At 43.3% G+C, this 13,887-nt stretch overlaps 2 long non-coding RNA genes and 1 pseudogene across 2 annotated transcripts; all 3 read left to right on the top strand.

The window, feature by feature from the left end:
- Nucleotides 1-5,685: 5,685 nt before the first annotated feature.
- On the top strand, nucleotides 5,686-6,459 carry LOC120431140 (uncharacterized). Its single transcript, XR_005607809.2, has 2 exons — nucleotides 5,686-6,227; nucleotides 6,306-6,459. It is a non-coding gene; the product is annotated as an uncharacterized LOC120431140 (long non-coding RNA).
- Nucleotides 6,460-7,236: 777 nt separating this feature from the next.
- Nucleotides 7,237-8,204, top strand: LOC128092499 (uncharacterized). Its single transcript, XR_008211824.1, has 2 exons — nucleotides 7,237-7,968; nucleotides 8,047-8,204. It is a non-coding gene; the product is annotated as an uncharacterized LOC128092499 (long non-coding RNA).
- A 108-nt stretch (nucleotides 8,205-8,312) lies between these two features.
- On the top strand, nucleotides 8,313-13,421 carry LOC120431131 (uncharacterized; annotated as a pseudogene).
- The last annotated feature ends 466 nt before the right edge of the window (nucleotides 13,422-13,887 follow it).

Here is a 13,887-nt window from a genome sequence, read left to right as displayed (position 1 = left end):
GGACACGGATATCTGGCTGCACGAGGTGACGAATATCAACAAGGTGGTCAAGATGCAGGAGTTCTTCGTGATTGACTCGGCGCTGTCTTTCCCGATCAACGGTTCAATCGTCATCATCGAGAAGGTGAGCGCAGGCGAGGTGGAGAGCTACGAGTTCCCGACGTGCGAGGAGTACCTCAAGGATCTGTACTGCCGGATTGAGGTGCTGTTCGTGGACACGTTGAACCCCAACGACTCGGGATTTACGCTGGATTTGTCGTCGGAATCCAACTACGGTCAGGATCAACGTGGATCCGTACGAAATTCAATTCTTCAAGTGTAAGAACTTTAGCTAAATCCCCGGCCAGCCTCTGCCCCACAACTGCTCGATCGGCTTCAGCTGGTTCGTCTCCGGCGAGGCCATCTCCAGAAAGATCGTCCACAAGTTCTTCGTATCCTGGTAGCCGTACTTGCTGCACGTTTCGTTCGTGTTCGCATCGATCAGCTGGAACTAGTGTATCCTCAGCCCGTTCTTCGACACGGTCCACATGCGCATCTTGTCCGGCTCCACCTTAAACGCCTTCGAGAACATCTCTGCCAGCTCCGAAATGGTGGTGCTCCAGCAGCACGTTGATGTTAATAAAGTTGGTCGCCTCGGTGCCTCAGTACAACGGCATCCGGCGCTGCTCGTCTAGCCGCTCCCGCAGCTCGTCCGAAATGTCGGTGCTCTTGACATCTTCCAACACCTCGTGAATCGTGGACTCGCGCACGTACATCAACATGTATGCGTTGCTGCTGTGCCGCCGGAGTTCTGTACGATTGCGTCGTTGCGAGCGAGTGCACCGCGACACCACGTCGTCGTCAAACTTGCACCACTTGCCGTCGTTCTTCGGGTTGCTGTATACGGGTGGTTGTCCCCGGAGTGTACGAGCACGGCGTGCAGGATGTACGTGGCCGACGTGTCCTCCGGCTTCTGCCGGATTTGGTCCTACGCGGTTCCGGAAGCATCCTCTTGCGACACGACTCAGACGTTCCACAAACAGAACGTTCAACGCGAAAAACTTGCAAAATAGCAAAATGGAAGCCTCTGCCCTGATGACGGTCAATTTGCGGGTGTCTAGCTAAGTGCTTTTTTTCCGTCGCCAAAATCCGTTCCGACGCTCGTTCTGGGTGTTCTCCGGCTGCACCAGCAGCGGCCCAACACGGTGCAGGTCAAGCGGGTGGTAACGGTATCGGAAGAAACGCACAAATTAGTAAAAATTGCGAAAAAGTCTTGCAACTCCTGGCTGGAAAAAAACGTGCTTTTGTTTTGATTTTGTTGAGTGACAGCTAACAGGCGATGCACGCTAAACAGAGTTAGAAAAAATGGCTACTTTTTAATCAAAGTTCCAGGCAAGGTTCCAGACCGGTGCTGGCTCCGAGCTCGAGGTTTCAGCCCCGACAAAACCGAAGTGTCACCCCCCTAGGGTACGAATAGTTGCTGCTGGTTGCTACAAAAGTGTTGAGTAACAAATTTTTAAACAAATTTGTTTCTGTTTTTTCAGGTTCATCAATCAACTCGGGAGTGCGAGAGCTCGAGCCTCGTTGCCGAGCCATGGATGGCGCCGCGAAAGTTCTCAATCCAGGTTTTTAAACGAAGATGGCGTTCGAATGGTGAACGCCCGAAATGTCAAAATCGCGCAGTAGCACCAACATTAGAAAAAAAAAATGTGGCTGTCATGCCATGGCACACTTTTTGCGTAATTTTGGTACCACTGCGTGATTTTGACATTTCGGGCGTTCACCATTCGAACGCCATCTTCGCTTAAAAACCTGGATTCTTGAATGTTCCGCCCTGAAGGATGCCCAACACAGGAATAGAAAATAATTTGGAAATAAATAATGCTGTGTGGAAACGCGTCTTGTTCTTATTATATCTCGAAGGGAACCATTTTTGGGCATGGGCACATCTCACTCATACAGGCGCAAAAGCAAGCTACTCGCACTAATACATCAACAAACTATAAGATGAATGAGTTCACTAATACAAGAAAACAAAGTATACATGTGTTGGTGTAAAAGTGGTTGAAAAAGCATCATTCCTTTGTGGACCATCATTCAGTGAGGTACTCCTGGATTTTAGCTCCTGAAAAGTGCTTAAAAAGTGCAAAAATGCCTCAGGGCAAGAAAAAGAGGCGGTCCTCACCAGCAGGATCGGCAGATTTAAAAAAGCTAAAGAATTCCGAAGCGCTACCTGCAAAGCCAGGCAGTTTGAGCAAGGACGCTCAAAATTCGTCTGGAAACCAGTTTGCTACCCTCCCTGTGGACGTGAGCGAGAAGGAAGAATTTGAACGACGGGAAAAGTTGCCACCCATTTTTGTGAAAACATCGTCATCGGATTCGGTGCGAAAGTGGCTGACCGGGTTTATCAAATCTGGTGCTTTACGAGCTTCCATTCGCTTGTGTGCTGATGGACTCAAAATTCTGCTACCTACCAGAAAGGATTACAACTACGTTCGGGATTTCCTGAACAACACCAAGATTGAATACTACAGCCATGACGATCCAGGTAAACGCCCCATGAAACAGGTCCTCCGTGGCCTGTACGACATGGATGTGAGTGTGCTGAAAGAAGAGCTCAAAACTCTGAAGTTGAACGTAATCGAAGTCTTCAAGATGACGAGACACAACAAGGACATCAAGTATCGTGATCAACTGTACCTGGTTCATCTCGAGAAAGGATCGACAACGCCGTCTGAGCTGAAAGCAGTTCGGGCCATTTTCAACATCATCGTGACTTGGGAACGTTATCGTCCAGTGCACCGTGACGTGACGCAATGTTCGAACTGCTTGCAGTTTGGACATGGTGGAAGGAACTGTTTCATCAAGAGTCGTTGTGCAATCTGCGGAGGTGAGCACAAAACACAAGCTTGCGAAACAATCAACGAGAACATCGAAGCTAAATGCTTCAATTGCGGCGGCGACCATTCTACCAAGAATCGAAGCTGCCCAAAACGAGCTGAGTTTGTGAAAATTCGGCAGCAAGCGACGACGAGGCACCAATCAAATCGTCGCAAAACACCACCAGCATACACGGACGTGGATTTTCCTGCTTTGGCGTCACCAGGAGCAGGATCTGTTCGAGTGGTTCCAAATCTGCAGCCATTGCCGTTGAATCAGCGGCAAAAAGTTGCAGAGCATACAACACCTCCAGGCTTCAGTCAGCAACCGAGGGAAAACCAACCAACATCAACGGGTGAAGGCAGTAGTGACCTGTTTTCAGCACAAGAACTTCTGAACATTTTCATCGAGATGACAACAACTCTGCGTGGGTGCAAAACTCGCCAGGAACAAGTAAGAACTCTTGGAGCATTCATCTTAAAATACAGTTCGTAGTTTACTCGTTGTAGTGATTTTGAATATTTCAATAGTTTTTTTTTTTGTTTTTTTTTTTTTTTTTTTTTTTTTTTTTAGTTTTAGGTTAGGATTAGTTGTTTAAGTGATTTTTTTTTCTTTTTTATCCAAATGTATTCAATTCAATGCAATAATGTTAAAAAAATTGAAGCAAATAAATAAATGTGATCAGTTAATAATAAAACGAAAAATACAACAAAGATGAAGAGCATTAGGCCATACCACTTATCATGTAAAAGAAATGTAATTATTATAAGAATGTTCAATAAAGACATATTTAATTTCAAAATTTTTGGTTGAAAAAGCTCGAATATTTCTTGCGGGTTTCCCTCTAGTAGATTGTGCGTGATTTCTCTCCTGTCCGTGCATGGAAGCATTTCCCACTTCTTTTGACATTTTGACATTTTGAAATTTTGACATTTTGACATTTTGACATTTTGACATTTTGACATTTTGACATTTTGACATTTTGACATTTTGACATTTTGACATTTTGACATTTTGACATTTTGACATTTTGACATTTTGACATTTTGACATTTTGACATTTTGACATTTTGACATTTTGACTGTTCGACAATTTGTCAATTTCTCGGGTAAGTTTTCAAAAAGCCGTAAGAGCCACCGTGACCTCTTACACTAATTTTCGTTTTTCTCGAAAATGAAACAAAATTTCATTTATTTTAAGTATGGGGCACTTTAAGGACGTGTAGATGAACAATCTCGAGCATTTTAAAGTTTGAAGTTACAAAAATAATAATGTCAAGATAATTACTAAACCTACCACAGATATCTTTTGGTAATTTTGAAAGTTGTCACATTTTATTAAAAATCATTACAATATACTTTAGGCATCATATTACAATACTTATCCATCTAATACAATGCTGAAAGAACAGTAATACTCGACCAAAAATTTAGGAATCAAAAGGTATGACGAATTTCTGTTTGACTTGAAAACGTTATTACAGAAATCGTAATTTGTTTTCGTGTTCCTGAGTAGTTAAAAATTTGCGTAATTATTTCAGCATTTTTCAAATGTAACATTTCTGCATTGCCAAATTGTTTCGATATTAGGTAACTTTACTACCCATTTATTGTGACAAATCAGACACACCTTATATATTCGAAGAACTTTGGTGCTCGTCTTGCTGGACGGTTGACAGCTTGAACTGACGTTTCATTGTGTTTGAAATTTTCACGCTTCAAACAAGTCGCTCTGTTTCTGCTGCTACTTTTTCATTTATAATCAGTTAATTTGCCAATAAACGCAGAAAATTTGGTGAAAATGTGAAAAAAGCTTGCTGCTCTTCCCGCTGGCCCTGCGGAAGGCTAATTTGGCTGAGATTTTACAAGTTAGCCATCTCCTAGTGGACTGAATCAACTGGAACCGGCCCTCAATGTTCTCCGCCGTGAAATCATTTTGTTTCTTCGAAACAGGTACGAATAGTTGCTGCTGGTTGCTACAAAAGTGTTGAGTAACAAATTTTTAAACAAATTTGTTTCTGTTTTTTCAGGTTCATCAATCAACTCGGGAGTGCGAGAGCTCGAGCCTCGTTGCCGAGCCATGGATGGCGCCGCGAAAGTTCTCAATTCTTGAATGTTCCGCCCTGAAGGATGCCCAACACAGGAAAAGAAAATAATTTGGAAATAAATAATTCTGTGTGGAAACGCGTCTTGTTCTTATTATTTCTCGAAGGGAACCATTTTTGGGCATGGGCACATCTCACTCATACAGGCGCAAAAGCAAGCTACTCGCACTAATACATCAACAAACTATAAGATGAATGAGTTCACTAATACAAGAAAACAAAGTATACATGTGTTGGTGTAAAAGTGGTTGAAAAAGCTCGAATATTTCTTGCGGGTTTCCCTCTCGTAGATTGTGCGTGATTTCTCACCTGTCCGTGCATTTTGACATTTTGACATTTTGACATTTGACATTTTGACATTTTGACATTTTGACATTTTGACATTTTGACTGTTCGACAATTTGTCAATTTCTCGGGTAAGTTTTCAAAGGCCGTAAGAGCCACCGTGACCTCTTACACTAATTTTCGTTTTTCTCGAAAATGAAACAAAATTTCATTTATTTTAAGTATGGGGCACTTTAAGGACGTGTAGATGAACAATCTTGAGCATTTTAAAGTTTGAAGTTACAAAAATAATAATGTCAAGATAATTACTAAACCTACCACAGATATCTTTTGGTAATTTTGAAAGTTGTCACATTTTATTAAAAATCATTACAATATACTTTAGGCATCATATTATAATACTTATCCATCTAATACAATGCTGAAAGAACAGTAATACTCGACCAAAAATTTAGGAATCAAAAGGTATGACGAATTTGTGTTTGACTTGAAAACGTTATTACAGAAATCGTAATTTGTTTTCGTGTTCCTGAGTAGTTAAAAATTTGCGTAATTATTTCAGCATTTTTCAAATGTAATTACATTTCTGCATTGCCAAATTGTTTCGATATTAGGTAACTTTACTACCCATTTATTGTGACAAATCAGACACACCTTATATATTCGAAGAACTTTGGTGCTCGTCTTGCTGGACGGTTGACAGCTTGAACTGACGTTTCATTGTGTTTGAAATTTTCACGCTTCAAACAAGTCGCTCTGTTTCTGCTGCTACTTTTTCATTTATAATCAGTTAATTTGCCAATAAACGCAGAAAATTTGGTGAAAATGTGAAAAAAAGCTTGCTGCTCTTCCCGCTGGCCCTGCGGAAGGCTAATTTGGCTGAGATTTTACAAGTTAGCCATCTCCTAGTGGACTGAATCAACTGGAACCGGCCCTCAATGTTCTCCGCCGTGAAATCATTTTGTTTCTTCGAAACAGGTACGAATAGTTGCTGCTGGTTGCTACAAAAGTGTTGAGTAACAAATTTTTAAACAAATTTGTTTCTGTTTTTTTCAGGTTCATCAATCAACTCGGGAGTGCGAGAGCTCGAGCCTCGTTGCCGAGCCATGGATGGCGCCGCGAAAGTTCTCAATTCTTGAATGTTCCGCCCTGAAGGATGCCCAACACAGGAAAAGAAAATAATTTGGAAATAAATAATGCTGTGTGGAAACGCGTCTTGTTCTTATAATTTCTCGAAGGGAACCATTTTTGGGCATGGGCACATCTCACTCATACAGGTGCAAAAGCAAGCTACTCGCACTAATACATCAACAAACTATAAGATGAATGAGTTCACTAATACAAGAAAACAAAGTATACATGTGTTGGTGTAAAAGTGGTTGAAAAAGCTCCAATATTTCTTGCGGGTTTCCCTCTCGATTGTGCGTGATTTCTCACCTGTCCGTGCATGGAAGCATTTCCCACTTCTTTTGACATTTTGACATTTTGCCATTTTGACATTTTGACATTTTGACATTTTGACATTTTGACATTTGACATTTTGACATTTTGACAGTTTGACATTTTGACATTTTGACATTTTGACTGTTCGACAATTTGTCAATTTCTCGGGTAAGTTTTCAAAAAGCCGTAAGAGCCACCGTGACCTCTTACACTAATTTTCGTTTTTCTCGAAAATGAAACAAAATTTCATTTATTTTAAGTATGGGGCACTTTAAGGACGTGTAGATTAACAATCTTGAGCATTTTAAAGTTTGAAGTTACAAAAATAATAATGTCAAGATAATTACTAAACCTACCACAGATATCTTTTGGTAATTTTGAAAGTTGTCACATTTTATTAAAAATCATTACAATATACTTTAGGCATCATATTACAATACTTATCCATCTAATACAATGGTGAAAGAACAGTAATACTCGACCAAAAATTTAGGAATCAAAAGGTATGACGAATTTCTGTTTGACTTGAAAACGTTATTACAGAAATCGTAATTTGTTTTCGTGTTCCTGAGTAGTTAAAAATTTGCGTAATTATTTCAGCATTTTTCAAATGTAATTACATTTCTGCATTGCCAAATTGTTTCGATATTAGGTAACTTTACTACCCATTTATTGTGACAAATCAGACACACCTTATATATTCGAAGAACTTTGGTGCTCGTCTTGCTGGACGGTTGACAGCTTGAACTGACGTTTCATTGTGTTTGAAATTTTCACGCTTCAAACAAGTCGCTCTGTTTCTGCTGCTACTTTTTCATTTATAATCAGCTAATTTGCCAATAAACGCAGAAAATTTGGTGAAAATGTGAAAAAAAGCTTGCTGCTCTTCCCGCTGGCCCTGCGGAAGGCTAATTTGGCTGAGATTTTACAAGTTAGCCATCTCCTAGTGGACTGAATCAACTGGAACCGGCCCTCAATGTTCTCCGCCGTGAAATCATTTTTGGTACGTTCGTTTGATGGCTAGTTCCACACTGAGTGCCGCACTCAGAGCTGTCAAAGTGTTTCTTTGAAGAAACTCGCGCTAGTTCCGCACGAGTTTCGCCGCCATCTTGGAAGTGAAACTCTAGTGCCGCACTCGATATTTTTTCAGTTTCATGCGAGTTCCAAGCACACTGACAGATGACGTTCGATTGAACCAAAACTGGCACCGACGAGTGCGGCACTCAGTGCTACACTGGCTGTTCAAACGAACGTACCATTTGTTTCTTCGAAACAGGTACGAATAGTTGCTGCTGGTTGCTACAAAAGTGTTGAGTAACAAATTTTTAAACAAATTTGTTTCTGTTCTTTTCAGGTTCATCAATCAACTCGGGAGTGCGAGAGCTCGAGCCTCGTTGCCGAGCCATGGATGGCGCCGCGAAAGTTCTCAATTCTTGAATGTTCCGCCCTGAAGGATGCCCAACACAAGAAAAGAACATAATTTGGAAATAAATAATGCTGTGTGGAAACGCGTCTTGTTCTTATTATTTCTCGAAGGGAACCATTTTTGGGCATGGGCACATCTCACTCATACAGGCGCAAAAGCAAGCTACTCGCACTAATACATCAACAAACTATAAGATGAATGAGTTCACTAATACAAGAAAACAAAGTATGTGTTGGTGTAAAAGTGGTTGAAAAAGCTCGAATATTTCTTGCGGGTTTCCCTCTCGTAGATTGTGCGTGATTTCTCACCTGTCCGTGCATGGAAGCATTTCCCACTTCTTTTGACATTTTGACATTTTGCCATTTTGACATTTTGACATTTTGACATTTTGACAATTTGACATTTTGACATTTTGACTGTTCGACAATTTGTCAATTTCTCGGGTAAGTTTTCAAAAAGCCGTAAGAGCCACCGTGACCTCTTACACTAATTTTCGTTTTTCTCGAAAATGAAACAAAATTTCATTTATTTTAAGTATGGGGCACTTTAAGGACGTGTAGATGAACAATCCCGAGCATTTTAAAGTTTGAAGTTACAAAAATAATAATGTCAAGATAATGGGGTACCCGCCTAGGCAAAATTTTCTAAGAGATGGCGCTGTACGAGTAGTGGTAAGAAATTAAAATTTATATGGGGAAAATCAGTTTTTTCCAAAAATCTCCGAAACCATGCAAGGGAGGCGGGTAAAATTTCTCCTGGTAGTAGATAAAAAAATAACCTATCACTACGTCTACTTTTCAAGCCTCAGTTTTGAGCATGAGCATGAGCATGAGCATGAGAGACCACCCATGGTTGTCCTTCTCCGTTGCTGAACAGGACCGTAATATCCTATCAATACAACCGACCATACGCTTGAACGATCTAATGGTGTTTCCCTTATCAACAGCATGTATGAATGCGTTGAAAAGATAAAACATCAAGATCATTAAAACTAGATCTGAAGCAAATAGGTAACAGTCATTGGCCACCAACGGCGCCCGCCATGTCAGTTTGTAGATCTCGGGGGATTGGGACGGGAATGTTAGTTAGCACAGGTTGCTACCAAGGGTGGGTTCTATACGATATCCACACCCCCACGTGTGCCGGAAAACTACTTCTACTTGGGATTTTGTTAGTGGGTAAGGGTAATGGCCAGGATTCAACATAGAGGATGATGATGCGACCCAATAATCAATAAATTTGGTTTAATAGTGTGATGTATTATGCATTCTCAAGGCAAACAGTCGGAGGATGCGGATGAGATTTTTCCCGGTTATTTGGTGTTGAGTTTAGCATTAATGATTCAATCTTAGACAGCCGGCTGTGGAAAGATAAAACCAAATAAAATGCGAAAACGCGAAACCGCCCGGACCGAAAAACCCACACAATCGAAAACGGCAACGAAAATCCTGCGTGATAACCGCGACGCGCACCGTTCAAATTCTCCAAAGCAACTGTCAACATCGCGAAATCACCCGGGTCGAAATACACACACAATCGGGGGGGAAACAAAGACGGAAACGGCAACGAAAATCCGGCGTGTTGACCGCGACGCACACCGTTCAAATTCTCCAAAGCAACTGTCAACATCGCGAAATCACCCGGGTCGAAATACACACACAATCGGGGGGGGGGAAACAAAGACGGAAACGGCAACGAAAATCCGGCGTGTTGACCGCGACGCGCACCGTTCAAATTCTCCAAAGCAACTGTCAACATCGCGAAATCACCCGGGTCGAAATACACACACAATCGGGGGGGAAACAAAGACGGAAACGGCAACGAAAATCCGGCGTGTTGACCGCGACGCACACCGTTCAAATTCTCCAAAGCAACTGTCAACATCGCGAAATCACCCGGGTCGAAATAAACACACAATCGGGGGGGGGGGGGGGAAACAAAGACGGAAACGGCAACGAAAATCCGGCGTGTTGACCGCGACTCACACCGTTCAAATTCTCCAAAGCAACTGTCAACATCGCGAAATCACCCGGGTCGAAATACACACACAATCGGGGGGGAAACAAAGACGGAAACGGCAACGAAAATCCGGCGTGTTGACCGCGACGCACACCGTTCAAATTCTCCAAAGCAACTGTCAACATCGCGAAATCACCCGGGTCGAAATACACACACAATCGGGGGGGGAAACAAAGACGGAAACGGCAACGAAAATCCGGCGTGTTGACCGCGACTCACACCGTTCAAATTCTCCAAAGCAACTGTCAACATCGCGAAATCACCCGGGTCGAAATACACACACAATCGGGGGGGGGAAACAAAGACGGAAACGGCAACGAAAATCCGGCGTGTTGACCGCGACTCACACCGTTCAAATTCTCCAAAGCAACTGTCAACATCGCGAAATCACCCGGGTCGAAATACACACACAATCGGGGGGGGGGGGGAAACAAAGACGGAAACGGCAACGAAAATCCGGCGTGTTGACCGCGACGCACACCGTTCAAATTCTCCAAAGCAACTGTCAACATCGCGAAATCACCCGGGTCGAAATAAACACACAATCGGGGGGGGGGGGAAACAAAGACGGAAACGGCAACGAAAATCCGGCGTGTTGACCGCGACTCACACCGTTCAAATTCTCCAAAGCAACTGTCAACATCGCGAAATCACCCGGGTCGAAATACACACACAATCGGGGGGGGGGGGGGGGGGGAAACAAAGACGGAAACGGCAACGAAAATCCGGCGTGTTGACCGCGACGCACACCGTTCAAATTCTCCAAAGCAACTGTCAACATCGCGAAATCACCCGGGTCGAAATACACACACAATCGGGGGGGGGGGGGGGAAACAAAGACGGAAACGGCAACGAAAATCCGGCGTGTTGACCGCGACGCGCACCGTTCAAATTCTCCAAAGCAACTGTCAACATCGCGAAATCACCCGGGTCGAAATACACACACAATCGGGGGGGAAACAAAGACGGAAACGGCAACGAAAATCCGGCGTGTTGACCGCGACTCACACCGTTCAAATTCTCCAAAGCAACTGTCAACATCGCGAAATCACCCGGGTCGAAATACACACACAATCGGGGGGGGGAAACAAAGACGGAAACGGCAACGAAAATCCGGCGTGTTGACCGCGACGCACACCGTTCAAATTCTCCAAAGCAACTGTCTTTTCAAGCCTCAGTTTTGAGTTATATTCAAAATAATTAATTTTTAATGATTTCCCCCATACATTTTAAATGCAGTTTACCACTCGCGTGACAGCTGCCGCCATGCTCATTTCTCTCTTGTTTCTCTCTCGCTCTCTCCAACTTTTTGACAACTTCTGTCAGAGCAAACTGTCAAACATCGTCCGTCAAACCGTGTGAGCTGTTCAGCAGAAGGAAAATTTTATATTTTTTGTGATTTTTCGGTGGAAAAATGGTTCTCCCGACGTTTGCGGCTACCAATCCTACCAGCGGGACATTTCGATGGGCTCCCACAACTGGGAAACAGTCTGTCGCTAGCGGTTCCACCGTTCCATAAGGTAGGTTTTTGCAGCGGAGCGGGGAGGAGGTTATGTTCGTACTGGCTAACATCCGAGTCATTGTCCGGGTATTTTCTCTTCTATTCGGCAGTCTGCGGAGAATCTGGCCAAACTTCAGGCCGATGGCGAATCCAGCAGCATCAAAATGGACTTTGATCACGGAACGACGACGCTCGGGTTCCGGCTCCAGGGTGAAGTTATTCTGGCAGTCGATCTCGTGCCACCGGCGGTCAGTTTATCGGTTCACAGACGATGAAGAAGATTGTCAAGATTAACGAATACCTGCTGGAAACGTTGGCGGGTGGTGCGGCCGATTGTGTGTACTGAGATTGGGTGCTGGCCAAGGAGTGCCGAATCTAAAAGTTGCGCAACAAGGAACGCATTTCGGTGGCCGCGACCAGCAAGATCATGTCCAACATTGTGTACCTACAAGAGCATGTTTATCAGCATGGGAATGATGTTGGCCGGGTACGACAAGCGCGGTCCTCAGCTGTATTACATCGATTCCGAGGGAACGCATACCCCCGGCAAGGTCTTCTAGGTGGTTCGATTTACGCGTACGGTGTGCTCGGATGAGAACGAGCATGATCTAGGACGGCACGCCACGCGACGCACCGGAATGGTGATGGTGCACAAGTACGGGGCGGACGCGCTGCGGCTGTACCTCATCAATTCACCGGATGTGCGCGCGGAGAATTTGCGGTGAGTTTGATATCTTGAGCGTTTCTCCAGAAGTAGTTGCTAATAATGATGTCGCTTTCAGCTTCAAGGAAGACGGCGTCAAGGACATCATGAAGGACGTGTTCCTGCCGCGTTTCGCTTCCTGTTGCAGAACATTGATCGGTTCGAGATGGAGGACAAGATTGTATAACGATATGACGCGGGTCGTCACGCAAGCAAGCGCTCGACGAACGTGATGGACGTGTGGATTACGTCGTTCAAGGAGTCGCTGCTGATACTATCTGTACATGGTCATGCCGAGGTTGACCAAGTTCATCGATCAGCTGACCGACTGGTATGTGTTGGGTTTGGCGTGGAGGATTACTACCACGAGTTGGATACGCTCTAGGTCGTGCGAGCTGTCAGTTATGGTCAAGGTACATAGAAAATTATGGTATGCCAGATATTGTAGTGATATCATGTAAATTCTATCATACTTTTTTATGTGTTTTAAAGGGGCTGAATTTATTAACTATGAATTTATTTATGGTCATATTAAAATGTTTTCAAAAAGTTGTTTTTTTCCTCCATCATTTCCAACTGATTGAATTTCGCAAAATTGAAACCACATTTAACGCAGATCACGGCCATCAAGAATCTGAAACAAATCCAGATTTGATTCACAAATTACAAAAGACTAAACAAAATTAAAATAACTCACAAAACAACGATTTTTTCAAATAATTTCTTTGGTTGGTTTAGAATTCTAGAGTTTTTTTTGATTAGGTCCTATAAACATATGAAAGACAATAGTTTATTGGTCCTTTTCAAAAAAAAACTCTGGAATTGTCAATCTGAAAAGCTCAAAGCTAACTCGAACCCGGTAAACACACGAAGCTTGACATATCAACAAAGCAACAAATCTGACAACTTCCAATTTATAAGTATAAAAATTCATTAAGAGGCTAATAAAATTTAAAAAATACGTTGAAAAAATATATTTTGATTTGAAAATCTGCCATACCATGAGCGTTTAAAGCCTTGAAACGCTGGTGCAATTTTGACAGTTTGAGCTGGTGTGAAAACGGCAACAGAGCTCGCACCACACAGGATACGCTGTACGACGTGTTGATGCCATTATGCAAATGATGGCGCCGTTTACGCCCTACCTGACGGAGTTTTTGGTCCAGCGGTTGCGCCAGCTAAACGAGGAAAATGTGCACTTCCAGATGAGTTGAATAGCAAGTACATCAACCCGCTGATTGAGCGTGCCGTTTCTCGGATGCAGGCCGTCGTTGAAGTGGGCTGTGACATGCGCGATCGTAGAATCGTCCACATCAAGTACTCGTTGACGAAGGTCATCGTCATCAACCAGAGCAAAGAAAATATCTGGACGACATCAAATGCGTCATGAACTTTATCCTCGACGAGCTAAACATGCGCAATATCTCACTCAGCCCGGACAAACAAAAGTATGGCCTGAACTGCGTGCCGAACCGGACCACAAAGTCCTCAGTATTCGTCTCAAGAACGACTTCAAGCAGGTCATCCAAGTGTTAAAAGTACTCGC

Source organism: Culex pipiens, chromosome 1, assembly GCF_016801865.2.
Source record: "Culex pipiens pallens isolate TS chromosome 1, TS_CPP_V2, whole genome shotgun sequence".
NCBI lineage: Eukaryota > Metazoa > Arthropoda > Insecta > Diptera > Culicidae > Culex > Culex pipiens.
The sequence above is the reverse complement of the archived record's forward strand: the minus strand, read 5'-3'. Positions and strand labels throughout refer to the sequence as shown.